Consider the following 25,174-nt stretch of genomic DNA (forward strand, 5'->3'; position numbering starts at 1 on the left):
TAATTCTCTACATAAACAATAAAAAGATTGATATGGGGTTTTAACAGTCAATATACTAATTGAATATACAATACTTAAAATACAGGTCCAGCAGAATGTTGTTGTTGTTGTTTAGTCATTTAGTCATGTCCGACTCTTCGTGACCCCATGGACCATAGCACGCCAGGCACTCCTGTCTTGCACTGCCTCCCGCAGTTTGGTCAAACTCATGTTGGTAGCTTCGAGAACACTGTCCAACCATCTCGCCCTCTGTCGTCCCCTTCTCCTAGTGCCCTACAGAATAAAACACTATAAAATAATAAGAGATTTAACTAAAAACTGTAGCAGCAATATCATCATCGGAGTGCAGGACAAATTGTTATAATATGTAAGATTTACGTTTCTTAATAGCTAAGGTGCAAAATTTGGCCACAGCATAGGATACTGAGCTCAAAGAATCTTCCAGAAGGAATTTGCGTAATGTTTCGGGGGGGGGGGATTCCAGATAATATTGCAAGGGTGTGAATTTTGATAATAGGGGTAAAATGAGTCGCGATTGTTCTTCACTATAGAATTCACAGAATAAAAAGAATGTGAATAACAGATTCCACCTTGTTGGACATGCATGGACAAAAGCGCTCTTCGATTGGTATATGCAAGAATTTGCCGTGTAACACAGCTGAAGGCATCGCTAAACAAGTTCATACGGTAATTCAGAATATTAGGAATGTTAAAACAAGACACTCTTTAGTTCACCTGAGTTTTCAACGCTTCTCCCTTCTCTACAAGCGATTACACATAGAAAGGGGAGGGTGAGAAAAACTCTTTTTTGAAAGACCAGCAAACACAAATATGTACTAAATTGATTCCCCCCGCTACTTTTTTATTGCTAGCTGATGCTGCTAATAGCTTCCAAGCAAGCCCCAAGCTTGCATTTTGGCATGGAGCTTCGCAGATTATTGTACAGGAAAACAATAAGTTTAATAACTTTGTTAACACCAGATGAGGGATAACAGCCCTCCTTTGATTGTTTCCCTCAGTATCACTCAGAGTTGTACAGTTCGTCACGCACATGTTTCTTTGTAATATGGCACATATAATCTTGCACTCCATATGGTTTGGGGTTGTGTGTGTGTGTGTGTGTGTGTGTGTGTGCTCTGAGCCTTCCCCCCCCCCTCTAGGTAACTAATCGCAGGAAACACACGCTCAAAGGCCACTTTGTTGGAAGCCCAAAGCTGCGCTTTCAGTTCCCGTAGTCGTGGTGGGAAAATTCACCCAGGGCTCATTCTTCTCCTTCTCCTCCTTTGCCTGAAAATAAATAAATAAGTAAAACAGAGAGAATTGGCAAAACCAGAAAGAATGGTCTTTGTCATGTGCAAGTATGGGTGCCCATAAATGGTGCTGGAGGCTTCTTCTATCCCCCCTCCGCCCCCCCACCCCATTGTCCAATGACTTTGCCACAAGAGAAGAGCGAGAAGCAGGAAAGAAAGGCGAGCTTGATAGAGTTGTGAAGAATGTTTGAATAGCTATTCGGTGTCGGGCATTGTCTTGGAGTGACCTCAATTCGGTACAGTAGAGACCCTTGAAAGCACTGTCTGAAGTCACAATACCACTGTTCTCTTCCATTTAGAACTAGGGATTAGTTAAAAGGGGTGACGTTCCGTGCAGAGAGTTCCAAGTATTCCACGAAACAAAGGGACCCTGAAATGTTTTTGAAGTTATTTTTAATTGAGTCGAACTAATTTAATAAAGGGGCCTGAGGATGGAGGGGGGAGGGGGAATAAAGGAATGTGATTGTTTTATGATTCCTCGCAGATGGAGTGGACGTTTATAGCACACTTTCTTTGGTCTCTGAGAGAACAGTAGCCCCATTTACAGCTACTGTTAGCAATTTAAGACTGCTCCAAAATGAAGTCTTTTCAAGAAGCTGACAGCTTATAAATAAATCTGTCTGATAAAACTGAGCATAAACTGGATCTGCAGTTCGTTTGCCAAAATTAATTCGACATTTAATTAGAAATAGCAGTCAAACATATTTAATAAAAGAAAAGGGGGAGAGAGAGAAAACAGTGCTGGAAAGTAAATCAAATGAAGTCAGGTTTTTAGCATGGCAGAATATATATATATATATATATATATATATATATATATATATATATATATGGGAAAAGTGACACCATGGCTTTAACCCCCGTGATCCTCAAATCTATGGTGGTCGAGTCTGAAAGAGTTCGGGGAGAGCTGATGAGATTATTGGAGAGAAGTGGTTAATTAATTGGCTCAGCGTTCTCGGTGGAAACTATTGTGCGGTAATTTTTTGTTGATTCTGTAATTAGGATTTTCAGTGGTGCCGCTGAAAATTTGTTGTAAACACTGACGTGAATCAATATGCTCTTTATTAGCAGAGCTGCAGAGTTCAGATCTGGAACTGTAGTCTGGAGCAGCAGCTCAGTTGTTTTGGGCAAATTATGTTTTGTTATATCTATATCTGCTTGCTGTTGCGATTGTTCCAATAAGGTTAACGGCTTAAGTTTGCAAAATGATGGAAGAGAGAATCCCACTTGCCCAACCTCAAGGGACCAAATGTCACATTCTCCAGTTAGCCAGAAATTGGCAGTGGAGATACAGAAGCGTCCCATTTTTCAGGACCCAAGTCCAATCACAGGCTTAAGTCCAGGTCTCGAGGTGGCGGGCCACTAGGGATGACAAAAGTATCGATTTTGGTTTCTTGTTTTTCCGTTCTTCGGTTCTCCACATTTCCACACCAGTTTAGTGGGTCGTTGTTTTTTTTAAACTGCTAGCAAAAATTCATCAGTATTTTAGTTTACCTTTCTCTAATATCCACGTTTTCCTATGCAATTTTGCCCAATATCCACATTTTTGCAAGCACTTTCCCATAATATAATGCATTTTTGTGTTATAGGAATTTTTTACACACACTTCCCCCAATATGAGTATTTTGAACGTGTTGCGAGTTGGATAACAACTACAATTTGGAGAAGTGCAAATTTCAAAGAATACCTGCGTTTGGTTCATGCATCATTTCAGGAAGTGGAAATTAAGCAGATTTTCATTAAAATGTGAACCAAAACACCATCCTTTCTGTGAACCACTGTCAAGCCATGGTCCAATGAGAAAACTTCAGGGAAGCCACCCAGACCAATAAAAAATAAAGAAGTTTCTTATCTGTTTTGGCTCCTTGTTCAGGACATCTTAATTTCTCTTATATTATCCAGGTTGGGTCTCAGATTCAGTTAATTGCATTAGGTCCTATTGAAATCAATTGGACAAGTTAATTCTGACATAAAAGTCCCATTGAGTTCAGTGCAGACTAAATGCAACCAATTCATAATGCAACCATAACTATTTTTGCATAGAAGTAAGCTCATTTGAATTCAATGGGGTTTACTCTCTGGTTAAATGGAGTTAGGATGCTACTTAATTGGGAACAATCCTGATTGAATCATACCAAACTTACTTCTGAGTAGACACAGTTAGGCTGTGCACAGTAAGTTTGGGGAAAACTTCCCATTTCTCAAAATTTAAATCCATAGACACATTAATCCGTTTTTTTCTTCAAAAAAAGGTTTATTGTTAGAATATCCATTCCTTTGCCATTCAAGAGTCTGAGGTGGTAGAAGCTAGTTTCCCAAAGTTGTGTCACCCTTCCACCCTAGCAATTTGGAGAGATGGCTACAACAAGACCAAAACAATGTGCTGTATTGTCATGTGGCAAGGAAGCAAAACTACGAAGAAAACCAGATGGTATTATCACTGTGTACAAAGGCCTGTTTGGATCTTGTGATAATTATCTGATTGGATTTTTTTCCCCCCAAATCATTAAGAGGATAGCTAATACCAAGTGTGAACATGAGAGCATTCCGCGTGTGCCAGAATTATATTTCTTTTAATGGACTGTGCTTGTAACAGCTTGCAAATAGCAGGGATATCAAGAATGCCTGTTGGGTTTGGGGTAGTTATTTGTCATGGTCCTTTATATTTTTTGCTTCTTACCATCTTTATCTAAGTGCCTCCAGAATGGCAGGTCTTCTTAAAATATGGCCAGAAAGTGGGTGGGCAGACCAAAGGTTTATTTACATGTTACATTACCACGACAAGGCTGTTTTTATATCACAGGGTGCGGAAGACTGTAATATCAAGGAGATAAACATCTATTTGACTTTTAGAAGACATCTGAAGGCAGCCCTGTACAGGGAAGTTTTTAATGGTTGATATTTTATTGTGTTTTTAATGTTTTGTTGGGAGCTCCCCAGAGTGTCTGGGTCAACCCAGTCAGATGGGCGGCATACAGTGGTACCTCGGTTTATGAACACAATTGGTTCCGGAGGTGTGTTCATAAACTGAAGCGTTCATAAACTGAAGCGAACTTTCCCATTGAAAGTAATTGAAAGTGGATTAATCTGTTCCAGACTGTCCGCGGAGTACTTTAACTGAAGCGTTCATAAACTGAAGTGAACTTTCCCATTGAAAGTAATGGAAAGTGGATTAATCCGTTCCAGACAGGTCCGCGGAGTACTCAACCTGAAGCGTACTTAACCCGAAGCATGGGTGTAATTGGTTCCGGAAGTCTGTTCATAAACTGAAGCGTTCATAAACTGAAGCGAACTTTCCCATTGAAAGTAATGGAAAGTGAATTAATCTGTTCCAGATGGGTCCGCGGCGTTCGTAAACCGAAAATCCGTAAACCGAGGTGTTCATAAACCGAGGTTCCACTGTATTTATATCTATCTATCTATCTATCTATCTATCTATCTATCTATCTATCTATCTATCTATAAATGTCCACACTGCATGCGCGGATGTAACACCCTTCCTCTGTAACCACTGAACCAAATTGCATCAAATTAGGACAAAGCGTACCTTGCCCATCAGGGAGGGATCTGGCATGCTTTTTAAAAAACAACAACAGCAACAACATACCTTTCATACCTAAAATAATGATTAAACACAAAAAAGTGGTGCCCAAATTAGATGTCACCAGCTCTAAAGACTCCAGCAGCATCCAAGAGAAAGGCAGATCTCCGATGGCGGGGCCAAACCGTTATGTCATCAACCACTGTCCAACAACCGCCAAAACGGCCATTCCACACCCAAAGCCCAAGGACGGACCCTGACACCGCCACACCCACCCCACAATCCAGGCCCTACCCCAACATCCCCACCACCCCCGCCAAAGCCACAATGGCCATTCGACCCCCCCAAAGCCCAAGGATGGAAACCACCAAGATGGCCATTACTAGACAAAGGCAAATGGCCAAACCCAGAGCCACAGCCACAGGACACCACAGCCCACAGCCACAGGCCGCAACCCAAAAACACACACACCCCGCAAACGCTCACACAACAAGCAACGCAACTAGCCCAAACCCTCATCTGCAAAAACCCACAGAGTCAGGCCAGGGCCAAGGAATGGAGATACAGGGCGGAGGCCTCGGCTCGCATTTACATACTAACCCAAGCCAAGGCCGACAGACTAGGCCTCGGCTCCACTTTATAGCCTACAGACTAGGCCTTGGTTCCACTTTACAGCCTACAGACTAGGTCTCGGCTCTACTTTACAGAATATACCAAGTGGAGCCCTGGGTGGGGGGGGGGAGGGGCCTGAATAGGTCATGGGTTGAGACAGGGTGGAGGGAGGGGGGGATGAAATACCTCATGGGTTGCTACAGGATGGGAGTAATCACAAGGGATGAGACACAACAACGGGGGTGGGGTGGAAAAAACACATAGTCCAGGGGGGAAAAGGAGGGGGGACTGGATACCTCATGGGTCGTGACAGGATGGGAGGAATCACAGGGATGAGACACAACGGGGGGAGGGGAAAAACACATAGTCCAGGGGGGAACGTACACCCCCCTTTCCTGGGAAACAAGGAAACCGAGTCAGGCACAGCAACGCACCATGGATCGTCACAGGGTGGGGGCAGCCACAGGGATAACCCACAGCAACGCGTGGCAGGGCCAGCTAGTAAATAATAAAACAATGGCGATGATGATGAAGGCAATTGTGAAATGCCCACCAGATCTGAGAAGTCAGAGAGATTACCTGTGCCTCCATTCAAACTTCCTCACGAATGCATGGCCCAACTTCCATATGAAACACCTGACTTCAACAGAGGCCATTTAGGTAGCCAGAGCATATGCTAATGATAGTTGCTGTCTTCCTCCAGAAGGTCTCAGGATCAATCCTTGGTGCCTTTAGTTAGAAGGATCAAGTAGCAGTGCCTGGAAACTTTAGGTACACAGAGCAAGACCACCGATGGAGAGCTTTTTCCTGTCAGAGCGTAAGACTCACAGCATAAGAAAAGTCTGCTAGATTGGGGCAAAGTCCAGCATCCCCTTATCCTTCCTGAATCTGTTGAACCATCTCTTAAAGCCATCCATATTGGGGGCTGTTACTGGTGCTATGAGACGGATTAATAATCTAACCTGATTGAAGACAACTCCTTGTGTCCTGTTTCATTCTAGGATTTGCACTCTCTCACACAACAACAACAACAACAACTTCTGTTTCTGTAAGTTACCATAGCAGCTGTCGAAGGAATAGTTTTGCTCATGTGCGATGAGCAAAGCGTCACAAGACATCCAACATTTGTTCAGAGAAATTGCTAGGTTTGAGCAGGTTGGTGCAGGAGGCTACGGAAAACAGCTTCCTAACAGTTGGTGCAGAGTGCTTCTTCTTCCTCTTGAAAGTGGAAGAATAGGTGCAGAACTTCTGGAATCCTAGACTCATAGAGTTGGAAGGGACCCCGAGTGACATGTTGAAGGGATTCCACCAACCATACCACCCGCAAAATTCTCTTGGCAGCTTGACCACAAGAGGGGGCTGCTGTCCTGGATTCTGCTGTGATTTGCACCACCAACACTGCAGGACAAAAGGTGGTACTGCAGCTACCAGGCTAACAGTTCTCAGGCAGTTCAAATGGCCACTTGAATCTTATATAGCCTCAGAGCTGGGCATGGCTTCTTAGTCTAAATCAGTGTTTCCGAAACTTAGGTCTCCATCTGTTTTTGAACTACAATTACCTTCATCCCTGACAACTGGTCCTGCTAGCTAGGGATGATGGGAGTTGTAGTCCAAAAACAGTTGGAGACCCAAGTTTAGCAGACACTGGTCTAAGTAATTTATTGCTCAAGTCAACCTCAAATGTGCTCTCAGATTCAATTTACCTACCCACACAACTTTGGCTGCTAATATGCACATTTAAGAATGAGCACATAATGTAAAAATAGATACATACCATATTGTGAGAAGTGAAATATTACTTTCCCTGCCTTTCTCTGTCTCTCTCTGCTCTCCAACACCAAGGTTTTAGAAATATATATACTATTACTTATATGTGAGCTTTCCTCTTCAGTTTACTTTCAAAATATCCTGGCCTAGTCTTTAAGGATTTTCAAATAAGTATCAATATAGTGACAGGAGGAAGAATGTGGTCATTTAAATTAAGACCTACTTGGTCGCCAAGAAAGTGTTGCTCAGTCTTCCATAGATGAAAGATGACCTCTTTCCCTCTGTTTGTCCTCAAGGGAGATTTTCTTGACATAACAACATGAAAACTTGGCAGGCGTCATGTGTTAAATGACATTGTAAATTGATGAAGAACATTTTCCAGGATATCTCAGCAAAGGCCGACAAACACATACAAAATCAGTTGGGGATAAGAAACTAGTTTGCTTCAGGCCTGTGGTCAAGTCATTATGATTCATAACATTCCAATCCCCAAATATTTAACACAGGTCACTAAAAATGAAAACGACCAATTTCAAGGGGATTTTGCACAAGCGTTATTTTTTATTTTTGAAATTTCAGAATTTGAACTGTGATTCAGCATTTCAAAGTTCTTTTTTTCTTTGCTTTGAGCGATTGTTTTAAAAGCTAAAATCAAAATGTTTTACAGCAATAACATTAAGAGTCATCCTTTCATTAATGGTCAAAATTCAAGAGGGACATCTCTGCATTCACGTTAAGGTAAATGCAGAAATATATCAAAGAAGAAACATATCATTTGAAAGTTTTGCAAAATAATTCAAGCCATCAGAAATATTTTTAAGTGTCGTTCTATTTTGTTCTGGGTAACAGTTACCCAGTAGGGTTGACATATGTCCTCTTTTTCCAGGACATGTGCTCTTTTTCATGGGTATGTAAAATGAGAATCATCATAGCGATCTGTAGTTAAAAGTAGAAGTTTGAAAATCTTTTATGCCCCCTCAAAATATGGAATCCCTACCACCTGCTGCAGATTAGGGACATCATGCAAAACAGCAAAGCATGATGGGGATATTATACATTCAAAACAGATAAGGATAATTAGTACTATTCAGTTGAGCTCTGAGAAGTTTGGGTGGAATGCAGAACGGATTCATCTTTATATACTGTCCTTCATCCAAGGATCACAGGGCAGTTTACAGTATAGAAACACAAAAATACATACAGTGGTACCTCGACTCTTCGTAAGTCGATGTTTTCGGATGTCGTAGCGCCGCTTATGCGCATGAGTGAAGTGCGATTTCACGCTTATGCGCATGTGCCAACTGCGTGCACTGCTCTGCGCAGGCGCAGAACGCACACGCAGGGCGCACACGGTGAAACCTTTGGAAGTTGAAGCGTTCAGATGTTGAGGTATGACTGTATATTGTTTGCTTAGCCAAAGGCTTGGGAGAAGAGCAGTGTTTCCGCCTGTACACATAGCTTGACTGGAGAACAATATGGTGAAATTGGGTGCCTTTAGATGTGAACTGGATCAGATTTCTTCCGCAACCTTTATGCAGGTACTCGGATTCTACACTTACTGAAAAATTGTACATGGCTCAGCTACACAGAAACATAGAACGTATACTTGTTGAACATTACATGTGAATAACTAACCGGATGTACAGCTCAACTCCTTGTGCATGCAGGTACAGTGGAACCTTGGTTCTTGAACTTAATCTGTTCCGGAAGTCCGTTCGACTCCTGGAACCATTCGAAAACCAAGACACGGCTTCCGATTGGCTGCAGGAGCTTCCTCCACTCAAGCGGAAGCTGCGTCAGACGTTCGGCTTCCGAGAAATGTTCGAAAACCGGAACACTTACTTCTGGGTTTTCGGCGTTTGGGAGCCGATTTGTTTGTCAACTAAGCCATTCGAGAACCAGATTGTACGCTCATCAAATGCCACATGTGTGTCTTCCTCACGTTACCTACACTTAGGCTGGGAGTAACTTCAGAAAGATTTCAAGCAAGCTTTCTCTTCCTATTCCCAGTGTTGGTAGGCAAATCCTAGGGGACGTCTCAGGCCGTTTGAATTCTGTGTCTGTGCCGGTATTATGAAATCTTGACATGGGGGAAGAGGGGGTGAGAGAAAGAGAGGGGTCAGGAGAGAAGTGCGCAAGAGATGTTAGCTCTGTCAAAGCATTAGGCTGCTTACCTCCTCCTTAACTGCCGAGGAGTTGTCAAGGAGTATCAGTTTTGCCGAATTAACATGTAACATGACGGGCGAGCTCCTGCTGAGCTGTCTAAATCGGGGCTTTTCCCTCCGCGCGCACGTTAATCTGAAACGGTATACTTGCCGATATCTCTGCTCAGCGACGCTCCTTTCTATGCCAAGTCACAGCTTGCGATGCTAACGGAATACTTTCTCCAGTAATTTGCACTTTGATGGGATCGTAATGGCACTTGGCGGGTTGGGCAGGGGGAGTCCCAGATCTCTGGCAGAGTGGCTGCTTTTCACGAAGAAGGTCGCGGGTTCAGTCCCCGGCATCTCCAGGTAGGGCTGGGGGGCGGGAAGGAAATTCTGTCTGAAATCCCGGAGATATGCTTCTAGTCTGCATAAGCAGCGTTGAGCTTGATGGGCTGGTGTCTAACTCGGAACAGGCAGTAACAGTTCTGAATACCAGTTGCTGGAAACCACACAGGAGAAGGGTGCCCTTGTGCTTGAGTACTTGCTTGCAGGTTTCCCACAGGCATCTGGTCAGCCACTGTGAGAACAGGATGCTGGACTAGATGGGCCATTGGCCTGATCCAGCAGAACTCTTCTTATTCTCTTACCAGTGGTCTCCCCTGCAAACCTCAGCTGGTCATGCAGCAGCCAGATTACTGGCCATGGTTCCATTCTCTGTTCTTATACCTAATCTCTGTTCTTACACAGCCATACAGGTTGCCAGTCTGTTTCTGGGCCCAACCAAAGGTGCTCCCTTTAATAATTCAAGTACAGAATCCTAAAATTGTACAGTTGGAAGGGACCATGAGGGTCATCTACTCCAACCCCCTGCAGTGCTGGAAACCTTTGCCCAACATGGGGCTCAAACCCACTACCCTAAGATCAAGAGTCTCATACTCTACCAACTGAGCTGTCCCAGTGGCATAATAATAATAATAATAATAATAATAATAATAATAATAATAATAATAATTTTATTATTTGTACCCCACCCATCTGACTGAGTTGTCCCAGCTTCTCTGGGCAGCTTCCAACAGAATATGAAAACACAGTAAAGCATCAACCGTCAAAGACTTCCCTGTACAGGGCTGTCTTCAGATGTCTTCTGAATGCCATATAGCTGTTTATCTCCTTGACATCTGACGGGAGGGCATTTCACAGGGCAGGCGCCACTACCGAGAAGGCCCTGGTACCTTGTAGCATCACGCCTCACTGTGAGTGAACCGCCAGAAGGCCCTCGGAGCTGGACCTCAGTCTGAACGATGGCGGGTGGACATGCTCTTTCAGATATACAAGGCCAAAGCTGTTTAGGGCTTTAAACAACACTTTGAATTGTGACCGGAAACATGCTGTGTTTAAATCCCCAATTGATGCATGTTCAAATACCCTGAAAGACTATCTCCTTCCCTACAGACTTTTCAGGTGTTGAGAGTGGCAGAAGGGCATCTCTTGGTAGTTCTGCCACCCTAAGAAATTTGAGTGGTGGCAGCCCAAGAGAGGCCATTCTGTGTGGCAGCCCCTTAACTGTTCAATTCCCTCCTCGCAGAATGCACCTGGCACCTTCATTCTGTGGCTTTTGTCTTTTACTGAGCACGTACCTCGCTGTGCTGGCCTCTGACAACTGGAGTACACATTTAGGACCCACCCATTCTTCCAGCGTAAACTGCTTTGACTGATTTTAATATTGAACTACGGTATATAATTGTAGCCCACCTATAAGTAAACTAAGAAGAAGAGCTGCAGATCAATGGGGAAACATCTGCTTTGCATACAGGGGATCCCAGCTCCAGCCTCAGGCATCTCCAGGCAGGACTGGGAATGTCCCCTGTACGAGGAGAGCTGCTGCCGGCCAGTGCCGGCAATATAGACTTAGATGTTCCAATTGTCTTGACTCAGTATACAGCAGCTTCCTATGTCCATGAATGAATGCATGCATGAATGAATGAACGATGACCAACAACACATGAATAATACATGAGAGGGCTCTGTTGTGCGTTGTATTCTACAGGCTTATGAATCTTCCCTAGGCTGGTAATTTAAAGGGCCAGGGCTCATTTTAGAAGATACCTGCATGACATGCAGCGCATCATGTTGAATTCAGCCTGCCAGCTATGTTTCCATGGTCAACCACGTTCTTGACCTTCTCCCCCATTTCTTGACGTCCCAGGCAATCTGCATATGCAGGAGGTCGCCTAAATTATCTGCAGCTGACCTTACATGGATGGGTGGACATGTTTGTTGCTCAGTCTAGGTTTAGAAGTGTGCGTTCCGTGTGTGGCTGTTTCTCTGAGAGGCCATTCCATGTGTCTGCGCTCAGCGGAGTTTTCTCTTTCTCTCTCAAGCACAAGTCATCTTTTCAACCTAGTGCGGATGGTGAATCAGTTCATTCCAGTGCCTCTAGGGGTCAGTAATGTTTAGAAGACCCTTTGGAAGATCCATCTATATCTTCTGGATTCTGTGTAGCAATTTTAGTCACCTGGACAGGTAAGATTTGTGTGTTGTGTATGCAATCCTTTACATTTCCATACAAGGAAAAGGTACACGCATGTGCATGCACACACACACTTAGACACTTCTTCCAAAATAATTTTTTCCAAATGGTATACCAATACTGGGGTGGGAAACACCTTACGGCAAACGAAGCTGGTGGGAGTCTGGGCTGTGCCACTTTGAACTGAAGGTTGAGGATGGAGAACATGAGGTCTTCTGGTTGCCTCCCACAACCTGGTAAACTCCAGATGTTTTGGACCACAACTACCACCACCCTGATGATGGGCCATGCTGGCTGGGTTTGGTGGGAGTCTCACTTTACCTTCAAAGGGGCACATTTGCAGCTAGGCTCTCAAGCAGAAGCATTTTAGAATCCTGGCTCTGTAGAGCTGGAAGGGACCCAAGGGGTCACCATCTAGTCCAGGCTTACTCAAACTTGTCGTTTTGAGACTACAAGTCCCATTATCCCTGACCACTGGTCCTGCTAGGTAGGGATCATGGGAGTTGCAGGGCAAAAACATCTGGAGGGCCACGTTTGAGGAAGCCTGATCTAGTCTGACCCCCTGCAATGCAGGAATCACGGCTAAAGACTCTCTCCCCAAAAGTGATGATGTGCAGATGTGAAAGGGGCCATCAGAAGTATTCAAGGGGTAGGCAACAGGTAGTCCAAATACTTCTGAAGGGCATAACTACATTCATTTATATGTACTAGTTACAGGTAGGTAGCCGTGTTGATCTGACACAGTCAAAATAAAAATAAAAAATCCTTCCAGTAGCACCTTAGAGACCAACCAAGTTTGTCATAGGTATGAGTATCTGAAGAAGTGTGCATGCACACAAAAGCTCATACCTATGACAAACTTGGTTGGTCTCTAAGGTGCTACTGGAAGGATTTTTTTATTTTTATTCATTTATATGGTTTGTGTGCTTCTGAATTCCCTGTGTATGGGAGCATTTTAAAAAAGTCTCTTGTTATTTTTATTAAGGGAAAAGACACACACGGGTGCAGATCAACATTGGTTTGTTTGGGTTTTTTAAAAGAAAAGAAAAGAAGGGTTGACATTTGGGTGTGTGTGTGTGTGTGTGTGTCGCATGTCATGGAGCGACTCTGTTTGCCCATGCAAATAAGCACAGAGGCAGGGATATTGTCAGGCGGCTGCGAAATTAAGAGGTAGGTCAGGTTTAATGGAAACATCTGTCATTAACCCTTTTAACAGAGGCTGCCTGAGGGGAATCCTGGCGAATAAAAGCTGCGCTGCGTTACATCTTACCTTTAGCACCGCGGAGCCGCGGCAGAATAGTTAGCATAATGCACTTCTCCTGTTCTGGCAGCGTTTACTCTGGAGCACCAAAGGCTGCGCAGATCAAGGAGAAAAACACATGGCCCCCCACCCACCCCCTTCTCCCTTCCATGGTTTGGCTCTCTTTGCCAACCAGGGGGGGGCAGTCCTGAGAACGTGGATGACTTAAAGGCTGCTTGTTACAGCTTTGTAGGCCTTCTGGATGAGTTGGTATTCTACCATGACATGGGTGTGCCCATGCGGTGGTGCAAGGCAGAGCTGGGAAAGATGTGCACACACATACAGAGAGAGAGAGGACGCTAATGGAAATCCCAGGGCTGCTAGACTATTTTCCAAGGCTTTCCCCAAAAATGTATCAGATGAACTGTGTACAGCTGCCAGTGGCCCACGGCTTCCTTACATGGGAAGGGCGGGGCTTCTGCGTCATACATCCCGTCGCGATTTGTGGATTTTCCCCTAAACTGGAAAGATCACAGCCAAGGGGTGGTTTTTTTTAAGTATAAGCTGGAAGCATGCGGAACAAGCCAGAATAGAGGTGGGCAATGTTTAAGACGTGAGTCTGAAGTGCTAACTGTGGTGAAACTTGATCTTGAACCCTACCACACTTGGGGGGGGGGGGTTCGGCTAAGTCCTACTCACAGTAGACCCAGGAACCTAAGTTACTCAGAGCCCGCAACTTTCACAGGTCTACTTTGAGTAATTGGATGAAACCCCTTGGAGTCTTCATGGCATCTGGGAATATCCTTTCCTTTTAATCACCTGTAAATGGACTGTGTGCGTTTCTGTCTTCTTTCACTAGACCTCAGTTTTACAGTGAGCTTTACAGTTTTATAGGAAGGAGAAAATGTGAGAATCGCTCTGAGATTTAAACAAATGACAGACCAATATTTGCACATGAAATCTTTTGTTTTCTGTCTACAACGTGCACCCTTCCTATTCCAAGATCATGGAAGAGCCAAAGCAGTGTAAGTGTTTAGATTGTTGGACTAGGGCCTGGGAGTCCAGAGTTCAAATCCTCCACACTGTGGTGACTTTGGGCCAATCATGGCCTCTCAGCCTACCTCAGGCATCCCCAAACTGCGGCCCTCCAGATGTTTTGGCCTACAACTCCCATGATCCCTAGCTAACAGGACCAGTGATCGGGGAAGATGGGAACTGTAGTCCAAAACATCTGGAGGGCCAAGGTTTGGGGGTGCCTGGCCTACCTTATCTCACAGGGTTTTTTGTGGTGATTAAATGAGCAAGATGATGATGATGATGATGATTAATAATAATATTAATTTATACCCCCCCCCATCTGGCTGGGTTTCTCCAGCCACTCTGGGCAGCTTCCAACAAAATATTAAAAGACAATGGTCTATTAAACATTAAAAGCTTCCCTAAACTTGTGTGCCACTTTGAGGGATATAAAGACAATAAATGTAGCATCCCCCCTCCCCCATCTTCCTGCTCCTTCTTTACTCCACCCTTCCATGCTCCTCGCCCCCCCCCATAGCCTTTTGCAACATCCAACCACACAATATCCACAAACCCATGTGATATTTTTTTTAAAAAAATTCCTCAGACCTTCCACTTCCACCGTTCCTGCTCTGGTTTCCAACATCCCATGACTGATCCTTCCCCCTCCATGTTTAAAATGTTTATGAATATGTGTCCTGTTCGTTCCTAAAGAAACCTACCATGAGGACAAAACGGAAATGATTAAAGTGTTCACGATAAATCTGTCATTAGCATCCTTATCGCTTTTTTTGTTTTAAGGCCAGGAATCATTATCCAGAAGCCTTAGATCTGTTCTGGAAGCAGGTAAAGAAATCTGCTGTTGAAGTGAGTTGACGGGCATTTTGCTTCAGTTGTACCACATCCCTCTAGGTATTTGACATCACCCATCAGTGCAGTTGCAATCTTTTGTGTCTCATTGTGGACAGAGCTGGCTGTGTGTGTGTGTGTGTAGGCACACACACACACACGTGTGTGTGATATTTTCGAGTGACATTTAAGAGTGTGGGAGCTTCCATTTGGATCCCTCTATCTTGGCTCGCTACTCTTCCTTCCACTCACACTCTCTTTTTTTCCAAGAGCAATTTCGTATTTTCTTCTGCAAGGCTCTCTGGTTGCCAACATGGAGGAGAGCCATTGTTGGAAGTGGGGAAGGCAGCCGAGCTGGCGTCGAGCGAGGCACTGGCAGAGGGAAGGGAAACCCTTCTGTGTCAAGAGGGCTTGGCCATGGCAAGGCTCTGCAGCCCATGCCACTCTCTTTCTCTCTCTCTCTCTACGCCTTCCTGCCAACAGCCTCTGTTTGCCCTCATGCCAAGGCTTATTGGGGGAGACGGTGTGTGTTATCTTCATGGCTGCCTAATTAATAACCCAGCTGACAGTTTCCATAATAATTACCTTACCTAAAGCGAAGAGGGAAACAGAGCAAAATCCCTGCGCGTGTATTTAAATGAGACATGCTAACAACACTCTTCCTTCCCCTGCCCTCCCCAGTCATAATCAGATGCTGATTTCCAGGAGCAATCAGGACTAGAAGTGGCCTTCTCTCTGTGTGTTTGTGTGTTGAGTTTTGCTCGCAAAACTGACGAGGCAGTTTTCTTCCAAACCTCTGCTGTCTTGACCTCATTGTAATAAAGCTCTGGCCTATGGAGGACTCCTGGAAAGAAACAGGAGGCGAGAAAGGAAAGGAAAATGTATTGAGGAGGGTCCCGTCATTGGGATGTCCTTGGGAGGTGTCCAGAGCAGTGAGAGAGCCTGCTTCACGAGGCTTTATCGGGCTAAAGAGAAGCATTCTGTGGGACAGAAATGTTCTGAAAACAACATCAACATAAGAACCTAGTAAGCTGCCTTAGAATCGTAGAGTTGGAAGGGACCACGAGGGGCATCTAGCCCAACCCCCCGGCAATGCAGGAATCTTTTGCCCAACGTGGGGCTCGAACTCATGACTCTTGAGATGAAGAGTCTCGTGCAGACTGAGCTGAGGTCAATTGGATTTCACCTTAATTTGAGTTCTCTGAAAGTGAAGCAGAAAAGTGAGGCACCTGCTTCAATCGGTGATATTTCAGACCAGTGCTTTATTTCCCCCTTGAAAATTTCCGGTTTCTTAAAAAACGATGAGTTGGATGCCAATAATGATTACAATACACGGCAAGTTTTTAGCTTTGTTCACTCGGTGCAAAGAAAACAATCTAATAAAATAGAAAATATATGTAAAATGAAGGAACACGGTGAATCTTAGGACTAGGTGGGAGACCTTATACTAATTCAGACTGAGTGTTGTCCACACTGACTGGCAGCAGCTTTCCAGCATTTCAAGTGCAAATCTTTTCTCAGCCGTCTCTGAAGGTGCTAGGAATTGTACCTGGGACCTTTTGAGTGCCCTTCCCTCAACGAATAATAAAGTTAGTAACTAAATAACATGCTTCCCCCAGAGCAGATAAATATTTGTTTGCTGGATTTATAGCCTGCCTATCTTCCTGAAGGAGCCCAGGGCAGCAAACATATCCACTTATTATTATTATTATTATTATTATTATTATTATTATTATTATTAAAAAAAGAAAAGCACTCACAGAATCATAGTATTGTAGAGTTGGAAGGGGCTCAGACAGGCCTGGGATAGCTCAGTCAGTAGAGCAGGAGACTCTTAATCTCAGGGTTGTGGGTTCGAGCCTCCTGTTGGGCAAAAGATTCCTGTATTGCCAGAGGTTGAACTAGATGACCCACATGGTCCCATCCAACTCTACAATTCTATGATTCTATGATCTAGTGCAACCCCCTGCAATACAGGAATATGCAGTTGTCCCACACAGCAATCAAACCTACAACCTTGGCATTATCAGCACCGCGCTCTAGCCAGCTGAGTGAAAACAGTTAAGGCATTCCAAAAACAGCTTCAATTCAAAACATCTAGAAGCAGTTTCAGTCAAAAACATTCTATAAACAGTTACAATTAAAAAGCATGATTTCATAACATGATTCAGGCTCTGAAACTGCATCCAAGCACCTGTAGAGTTTATTATTCTGGACCAGTTATAATCTCTCAGGCATTACACACACACACACACACACACACACACACACACACACACACACACATTCTCTGGCTCCTCTTTTCTAGAGAGGAGCAAGGGTAGGACTGAGGGGGCGGGGGACTAAGGCTGGATCCAGCACCTGCTCAACTTGGGGCTTATGCACACTTATCTTTACTCCACAATTTAAAATCCCATGTCTGAGCACCCTCCCCCCCCCCCCCCGCCACTCTGGAGCTTTCTCCATCTAAACCTGCTCCATTTGTCCTAATGGAGCAAAATCCAAAATTGGCGTTTGCTCCTGTTCAGGTTTAAAGGCCAGTTTTTTGTGGGGAAAGCTCGGGGCAAAGAAATCATAAACGTTTGGACGTAGAGCGTCAAAGCATTGACCTCCATGTGGAAAGAACAGGGCAAAATGTAAGTGTGGAGAAGCCAGTGTACAAATGTCCATAGAAACTAGCCAAGTTGATCAAAGTTTTGAAAAGAGGGACGACATACATTTTTTTGCCCCACCCACTTTTGGCTCTATAGCATGTGATTCCTGCAGGGGTTGCTTTGGGCTGAAGAAAGGCCCTAGCCTTGTTCTCGTGAGATAAATTGGGGTTTGACGGGCACCTTCTGTGGTGAAGTGGCCCTTAGTAGCTCTTTCCATGTTCCTTGCCTCTAGGTGAACAGTGTCAAAACATGTAGACATATAAAAAATAAGAAACTTCATCTCATAAACATACCTGAACTACCAGCTGGCAACCATCCCAGCAGCCTGGTGATCTCTTTAGCTCTCCAGTACGCAGTTTTATTTTGAGAAAAGGAAAAGAGGAAGAAAATCAAGGGGCCTAGGCAGGTTTGCATGCAGCCAGATGGCTCTCAGTACAGCATGAGCAAACTGCACCGGTGCAGTTTCCATCAGATGTATCGCAACAGATGCACGAGGATATGCCACAGTGAAGCTGTTTGTCTTCCTTAGACTCGGAGAATGCGAAGAATGGCATTCAGCAAAGCAAAATGACTTAAAAGTAGGGCGAACACCTGATTCTCCCAAAGGTGGTGCCCAATGCAGAAAGTTCACATAGGAACACGGGAAGCTACCTTATATTGAGTCAGATTATATTGGTCCACATAGCTTAGTATTGTCTCACACGAAATTCAACCTGTGCCTGTGTGTGAGTGTTTAGACTCAGAGCTAGCTAGCTAGATATTCCTATATACATTTATTTTAAAAAGTCAGGCTGTCAACAGTTATCCCCCACTGGAGAATTTGTAGTGCCACATCGCAAACCTCTGGATTTACATGAAATTAGGGCAGGGAGAGAGGGAAAGGGTGAGGCGTAAAGGGAGGCGGTTTGGCGAGGTGGGGTAGCTGGAGTTGGCAAGCAATGCAAGCAGAGGGGGCAGCTCTGTGTGCAACAACAAATCTTTATTGATAGTTGTTCCTGAAAAAAAATTGTATGTATATATATATATACATACACACACACACACACACACACACACACACACATATATATTTATATACCGTATGCGCTCAAAACAAGCTGGATTCATTTCATCTGCATATCCTCCAACATTTCTCCAATGAAAATAGGAACAGCCTATTCAATCATCATCATCATCATCATCATCATCATCATCATCATCATCTGCCCCCTAACTGAATTTCCCCATCAGTTATGAGCAGCTCCCAACATATATAAAAACATAATAAAACATTTCCTATACAAGACTGTCTTCAGGTGTCTTCTAAAGGTTGTAAGGTTATTTATCTCGCTGGCTTTGGGGGGGGGGTGTTACATAACGCCGTACCCTCCAACATTTCTCTGGTGAAAATAGGGACATCCTAAGGAAAAGAGGGATATTCCAGGATCAAATCAGAAACCGGGACGGCTTCTGTAAATCCGGGACTGTCCCTGGAATTAGGGACACTGGGTGGGTCTGCATCAGCCCCCTCCTTTACTTGGCTTCATTCCCCCCTCCCTTACTTGAAAGCAAAGTCCATTGAATTCAATGGGACAACTACTGAGAAATCATATATAGGATCTTGCTGTCAGAACTACTACACCACACATTGCTTTTTCCTAACCGTGGCAACTTTACGGCTACGAGAGAAGGCTCTTTCATTGCATCTTTGCCACCCCCACATCCTGACGCTCCCCATTGCTTTCTCTTCCTTCGCTTCCCGCTGCTTTTAAATGTGCCTATTACCCTCCGTCTTTGACCTTAGGTAGCTGTGAGCACCAAGCCATGTTATTCAGAGCGAAGTAACACCAGTAGCCAGGAAGGAACAATGTCGTTCAAGCCAGATAAAATAAATCTCGCATTTCCTGTTAGGAGACTGGGCCAAAAAGCAGCGATGAGACTCCACTTGCGCTCCAAAACAGAGCGAGTGAGCGATTGAGCAAGTGGCGCTCACAGGACAGACATGACCACAACCCGTGCTTGAAAACACCAAACGAAAACAAACTCTCTGTAGTGACAGGGAAGAAATCAGGAGGAGAAACCAAAAAATTCATAACATGGGGAGCAGTGCCAGGCTTGAAACTCGGAACGTAGCATGTGCCACACACACAAAAATAAATAAATCCTGGCTTTCCTCCCGTCGAACAGCGTTGCTGTTTGTAAGCTTGTCTACAAAATAAGGTAATGGGGAAATGCTTAGGGACTACAGCAGGCTGCCTTATACTGAGTCAGATTCCATGGTCCATCTAGCTTCATATGGTTGTCACTGACTGGCAGTGGCTTGCCGAGGCTTCAGACAGTGATTTCCCCCTCAGCCTTATATGGAGATGCTGGGGATTGAACTAGGACCTCCTCATGCAAAGCAGATGCTCTGCCACCAAGCTATGGCCCTTCCTTTTATTTTTGTGTGTGGAAATGCTACAGAGGTGCTACGAATGTTTGACAGTGGAACAGTCTCCCCCGGGAGGTTGTGGACTCTCCTTGCTTGGAGGTTTTTAAGCAGAGGTTGGGTGGCCATCTGCCGTGGGTGCTTTAGCTGAGATCCCTGCATTGCAGGGGTTTGGACTAGATGACCCTTGGGATCCCTTCCAACTCTACAATTCTATGATGATAGGGTGCTCCATGTGGCCTTCTGAGCAAACCCTAAGCTAGGCTGTTGCCCATGCTGAAGTATAATTGAGCTGCCAATCTGGTCACCTTCTGTAGGTGGATTAGGAGGCTGAGACATGTTATTCCTCATCACAGACAGCCAAATGCCTTGTGTTCCCCTTTGGGTTGGGAGTGACACTTGCTTATTGGAAAGGCTGGCTTACCCATGTAGCTTCCTGACAACACAGAGGTAGTAACTGGGATTCCTTGCCTTGGCTCCTGTGCAAACTGCTCTTGGATCATGTTCAGTTTTCTGAGAAGCAAATTGGAGATGGTGCCCCAGGCATTGCAATAATAATACTCAAGCACAGTAGTTCGTTTCATCTTCAAAGCGCTGTACAAACACCAACTAATTAGAATTGTGTGTGGTTTTTTTCCCCTTCCCCTTCGTCTTCTAAAGACATAGTAGGATGAAGACGAGCTCTGGCTGTGAATTATACAGATAACGAAAATGCTTTCTAGTAAGTCCTTTCTCAGGAAGTTGTTTAGGAAACCTGGTAACCCCAGAGTGCCAGAGAGAGTCTTGTTGTCATTTGAAAACTGGCCAAGAGATGACAATGGAGTGAGAATTTGGGGGCGGCCAACTGAAGGGCAAGGTGAGCTGGCAGGTAGAATGTGCTGCAGACTCCAAGGTTCAAACACATGCATGAAAGCAAAGATCAGTTTATACAGCCAGTGGAATCAAGTGGTGAAACTTTTGCTGGACTGCGGAAGAGATGACTCAACATTCTTGCTAGAGACAATTTTGAGAGGCACATTTAGGAGATGTTTGGGGAAAGTGAAAGGTTAGCCAAATCACTGGTGGTTCAGATAGTCTGAGCAGGTTGTGACTGGGGGGTGCGTCAATTTCAGTTGCTCCCAGGTTCTCATTTTTCCAGTTCGGTTCTCCACATTGGTCTGTGAATTACTTTCTTTTGTTAAAGTCCTCGTGAAAATTCATCAGAGGTTAAGTCCAAATTTCACCTAATATAAATATGCACTTTTGCTTGATGTACACATTTTTGCAACCGTCCAACATTTCTCCGATGAAAACAGACATGTCCTAAGGAAAAGCAAGACATTCCGGGATCAAATCAGAAACTGGGACGGCTTCTGTAAACCTGGGACTGCCCCTGGAAAATAGGGACACTTGGAGAGTTTGCCATGAGACTCTGGGCTGCACACCCATTTGGGGCAAGTCATGGTCTCATGGGAAGTAATGAATATTGGCCTTCAGTGGGCTGGAACTCACACCCAGTGAAAGTCAAGTTTGCAAGACTGACTAAGTGGTTCTTTGATTGCTTCTGGGCCTCAGGAAACCACTTGACTTGGTTGACGTTTCATGTGATCAACTGGTTGGGGTCAACCTACTTGTCTAGAAAACATGATATCTACAGAAGCTTGAGCCCCAGGATCTTCCTTCCTTCCTTCCCAAATTAACCACTTTGAGTTTATTTAATGTAACAACAATGACAATCCAGTTAGTGAGATCCCAACAATCTTTGCTTAGTTATAGCTTATTAATTCAGCTCTAATAGATCACATGTATTAAAGAGCGAAGTATTTATCAGCTACATTTTCCAGGAATTTCCATTTTTACCTTTTAGATGCTAGTGACTCATGGAGTCTAACTCAGGAATCTCAGAATTTCCACATAAGAACAATGCAGTTTTGCTAGGATCTTCTGACATTTGCATTTGTCATTAGAAGCTACCTCATCCAAAGGAAATATGTGTGTGACCTTTATAATGGCGTTTCTTGATGCTAAATAGGACACCTCTTTTGCAGTAAAGTATCGAGTGAGATCTGTGTAAATGGTGAAATCGTTTCACCATTGGAAGATATATGAAATCTGGTGTGATTTGGGAACCACATGACAATGGTGTGCTTGAGTTAACCAGGATGACTTCTGTAAATCTAGGACTGTCCCAGGAAAATAGGGACAGCTGGAGGGTCTGTAAATGTATGGTGCAGATGTAACCACAATGTTCCCTGTGAGTTCAAAATTCACAAGGTGGGACTTGTGGATGCAAAGCTGCTCCCTATGTTGAGAATTTGCAAGTGAGATAAGAAGCCAAAATAATGATGATGATGATGATGATAATAATAATAATAATAAAATTAGAGGTTGGTTCCAAGGAAGGCACAGCCTCATTAATCTCTGGTATCCTGGTATAGGAAGCTCCACAAAATTCCAAGGTAATATTATTATTCTAGATAGCAACCTCAAAAATAAATAAATCAGTGGGTGGTGGTGGAAGGTCCCCCCTCCCCCTCCTCCTTCTTTGCCGATCACTCATAGCCAAGTAAGATTGTCTTCCATAAACATGGTTTTAACAATGAGTCTGTAAGTGACTGTGGAGGCCAATTCTGGATCCACACATCCTTCCACAGTGGGGACATTGGTTTCCAGGCGGGAGTTGATCATGGTGTGGATTTGCCAAGCATGCCTTCCTCTTAGCATGTTTCTCCCTTGCGTCCTGAGATCGAGTTTTTTCAAAGCCCATGACACCTTTGGTAAAGGCTGTTCTCCAACTGGAGCGCTCACAGGCCAGTGTTTCCCAGTTGTCGGTGTTTATAGTACAATTTTTAGGTTTGCCTTGAGAAGGTCTTTAAACCTCTTTTGTTGACCACCAACATTACGCTTTCCATTTTTTTAGTTCAGAATAGAGTACTTGCTTTGGAAGACGATCATCAGGCATCCGCACAACATGACCAGTCCAATGAAGTTGATGTTGAAGAATCATTGCTTCAACACTGGTTATCTTTGCTTCTTCCAGTACATTGATATTAGTTCGCCTGTCTTCCCAAGTAATGTGTAAAAAATTTTTGGAGACACCGTTGATGGAATCTTTCGAGGAGTTGGAGATGGCGTTTATAAGTGGTCCATGTTTCACAAGCATATAGTAAGGTTGGTAGTACAATAGCTTTGTAAACAAGCACTTTGGTTTCCCTGCGAATGTCCCGGTCCTCAAACACTCTGCACTTCAATCGGGAGAAAGCCGCACTTGCAGAGCTCAGGCGATGCTGGATTTCGGCATCAATGTTGGCCCTACCAACTGCCTAGGTAGGAGAAGTGATCAACGTTTTCCAACGTTACACCACTGAGTTGGATTTGTGGTGGTGCAGTAGGGTTATTTTGTACTTGTTTTTTGCATTTTGGTTTTTGGGATGTTGAGTGATAGGCCACTACACATTGCTAGCAGGTTGGAGATGGCCATGGATTTGCTTTCCAGATACGCAGACCATGGAGTTCACTTTTCGCTCAACAGGGCCCCCGATGTATTGTGCGTGCTTTATCTTGTTCTCTGCTTATGTAAACCCCACTTGAAAAACACAAAGCAAAATTGGGGTTGAAGTCCCAATTGTGTCAATACGCTCAAATGATGTGGCAAGGTTGGGTTGCAAAATTTGATTTGTTACAGAGAAGAAAAGGACGGGCCCTGGGGTTAGTGAGGCCTTGGCTTGACAAGAGAGTCTGCCATTGCCTGTCTGGGGAGAGAAAGCACACTCTGTGTGGGATTTCCATCCGTCTTTCTCACTTTTCCCGGGCTCCTCATGCTGCTGTCACTGTCCCCAGTGACGGAGCAGAAAAAACAAAGCAGCGAGAAGAAGAGAGATTGGGGCAAGTGACGCTCCTTCGTAGTCCATCGCATTATCACAGGTGAAGAAGAAAAAGAAGCACCCAGGTAATGTTGTCTTGGCAAAAAGTGTTGCTGGGAGGGTTTCTAAGATGTGGGTGATATAATGGAGATGAAGTCTGTCCTGTGTTTCTGCCCTTGCATAATGCATTCCACAGTTGTTGCTCCCCCTGCCCCCTGTCCCCCCTTCCGTTCTCAGGCAGAAAGTGTGGAAAGTATGTTGTCTGCTCTGGAAGACACAGTGGGCCAGTGTTGATAATACTTAACATTTAAACAGTGCTTTCAGTTATTCAAAGCACTTCAAGTACATTATATTGTTAGCATCTTCACAACAACTCTTTAAGGTAGGAGAGCATTATAGCATTAAGACTGGGGTAATGGGGAAACTGAGACTGAGGCTGGGAAAGAATGGCTGCTTAAGCGAGTTTCTTTTTATTTCTTTTTAAATTATTTTCTTACATATACATCAGTAGCTACTAACCCTGATGGCTGTGTTCTCACTTCACTGCTGGAGCTAGTATGCCTCTGAATTCCAGTTACTGTAAACCACTGGTTACAGGATTCCCATAGATATCTAGTTGGCTGCTGTGAGAACAGGATGCTGGTCTCCGAAAATAAGCCATACCCCGAAAATAAGCCATAGTGATAGGCAGTTTAATCTTGTAGGTTAAACTGTACCATACATAATAATAATAATAATAATAATAATAATAATAATAATAATAATAACAACATCCCCTGAAAATAAGCCACCATGTGTCTTTTTTGAGGAAAAATAAAAATAAGACGGTGTCTTATTTTTGGAGAAACACGGTAGATGAGACACTTGCAACAGGCTGTGATTGTGTCCTTATCTCACCTTTCTTCCACCCTGGAAACATTATTATTATTATTATTATTATTATTATTATTATTATTATTATTATTACTGTTTTACCCCGCCCATCTTACTGGGTTCCGCCAGCTACTCTGGGCGGCTTCCAACAGATATAAAAACATATAAAAACATTAAACATTAAGAAAAATCTTCCCAACTTCAGATGTCTTCTAAAGGTTTTATAGTTACTTAGCTCCTTGACATCTGATGGGAGGACATTCCGCAGGGACGGCGCCACCACCGATAAGGCCCTCTGCCTGGTTCCCTGTAACTTCACTTTTCACAGTGAGGGAACCACCAAAAGACCCTCAGAGCTGGATATCAGCGTCCAGGCTGAATG

The 25,174-nt window shown here is 44.1% G+C and overlaps 1 protein-coding gene across 6 annotated transcripts in view; it reads left to right on the forward strand.

Annotated features, from left to right (window-relative positions):
* SOX5 (SRY-box transcription factor 5) overlaps positions 1–25,174 on the forward strand; it is a 729,285-nt gene that overhangs the window by 258,029 nt on the left and 446,082 nt on the right. Inside the window, exon 1 of one of the 6 annotated variants that reach the window (XM_060279177.1) lies at positions 22,449–24,005. The exons of 4 other annotated variants lie outside the window; for them this stretch is intronic. The gene's annotated coding sequence lies outside the window, so the exon portion shown is untranslated. Of the gene's footprint in view, positions 1–22,448; positions 24,006–25,174 lie in introns of those variants that run through there. One more of the 6 variants, XM_035127885.2, reaches the window with a different exon arrangement.

The sequence above is a fragment of the Zootoca vivipara genome, chromosome 10 (assembly GCF_963506605.1).
Source record: "Zootoca vivipara chromosome 10, rZooViv1.1, whole genome shotgun sequence".
NCBI classification, from domain to species: Eukaryota; Metazoa; Chordata; class Lepidosauria; order Squamata; family Lacertidae; genus Zootoca; species Zootoca vivipara.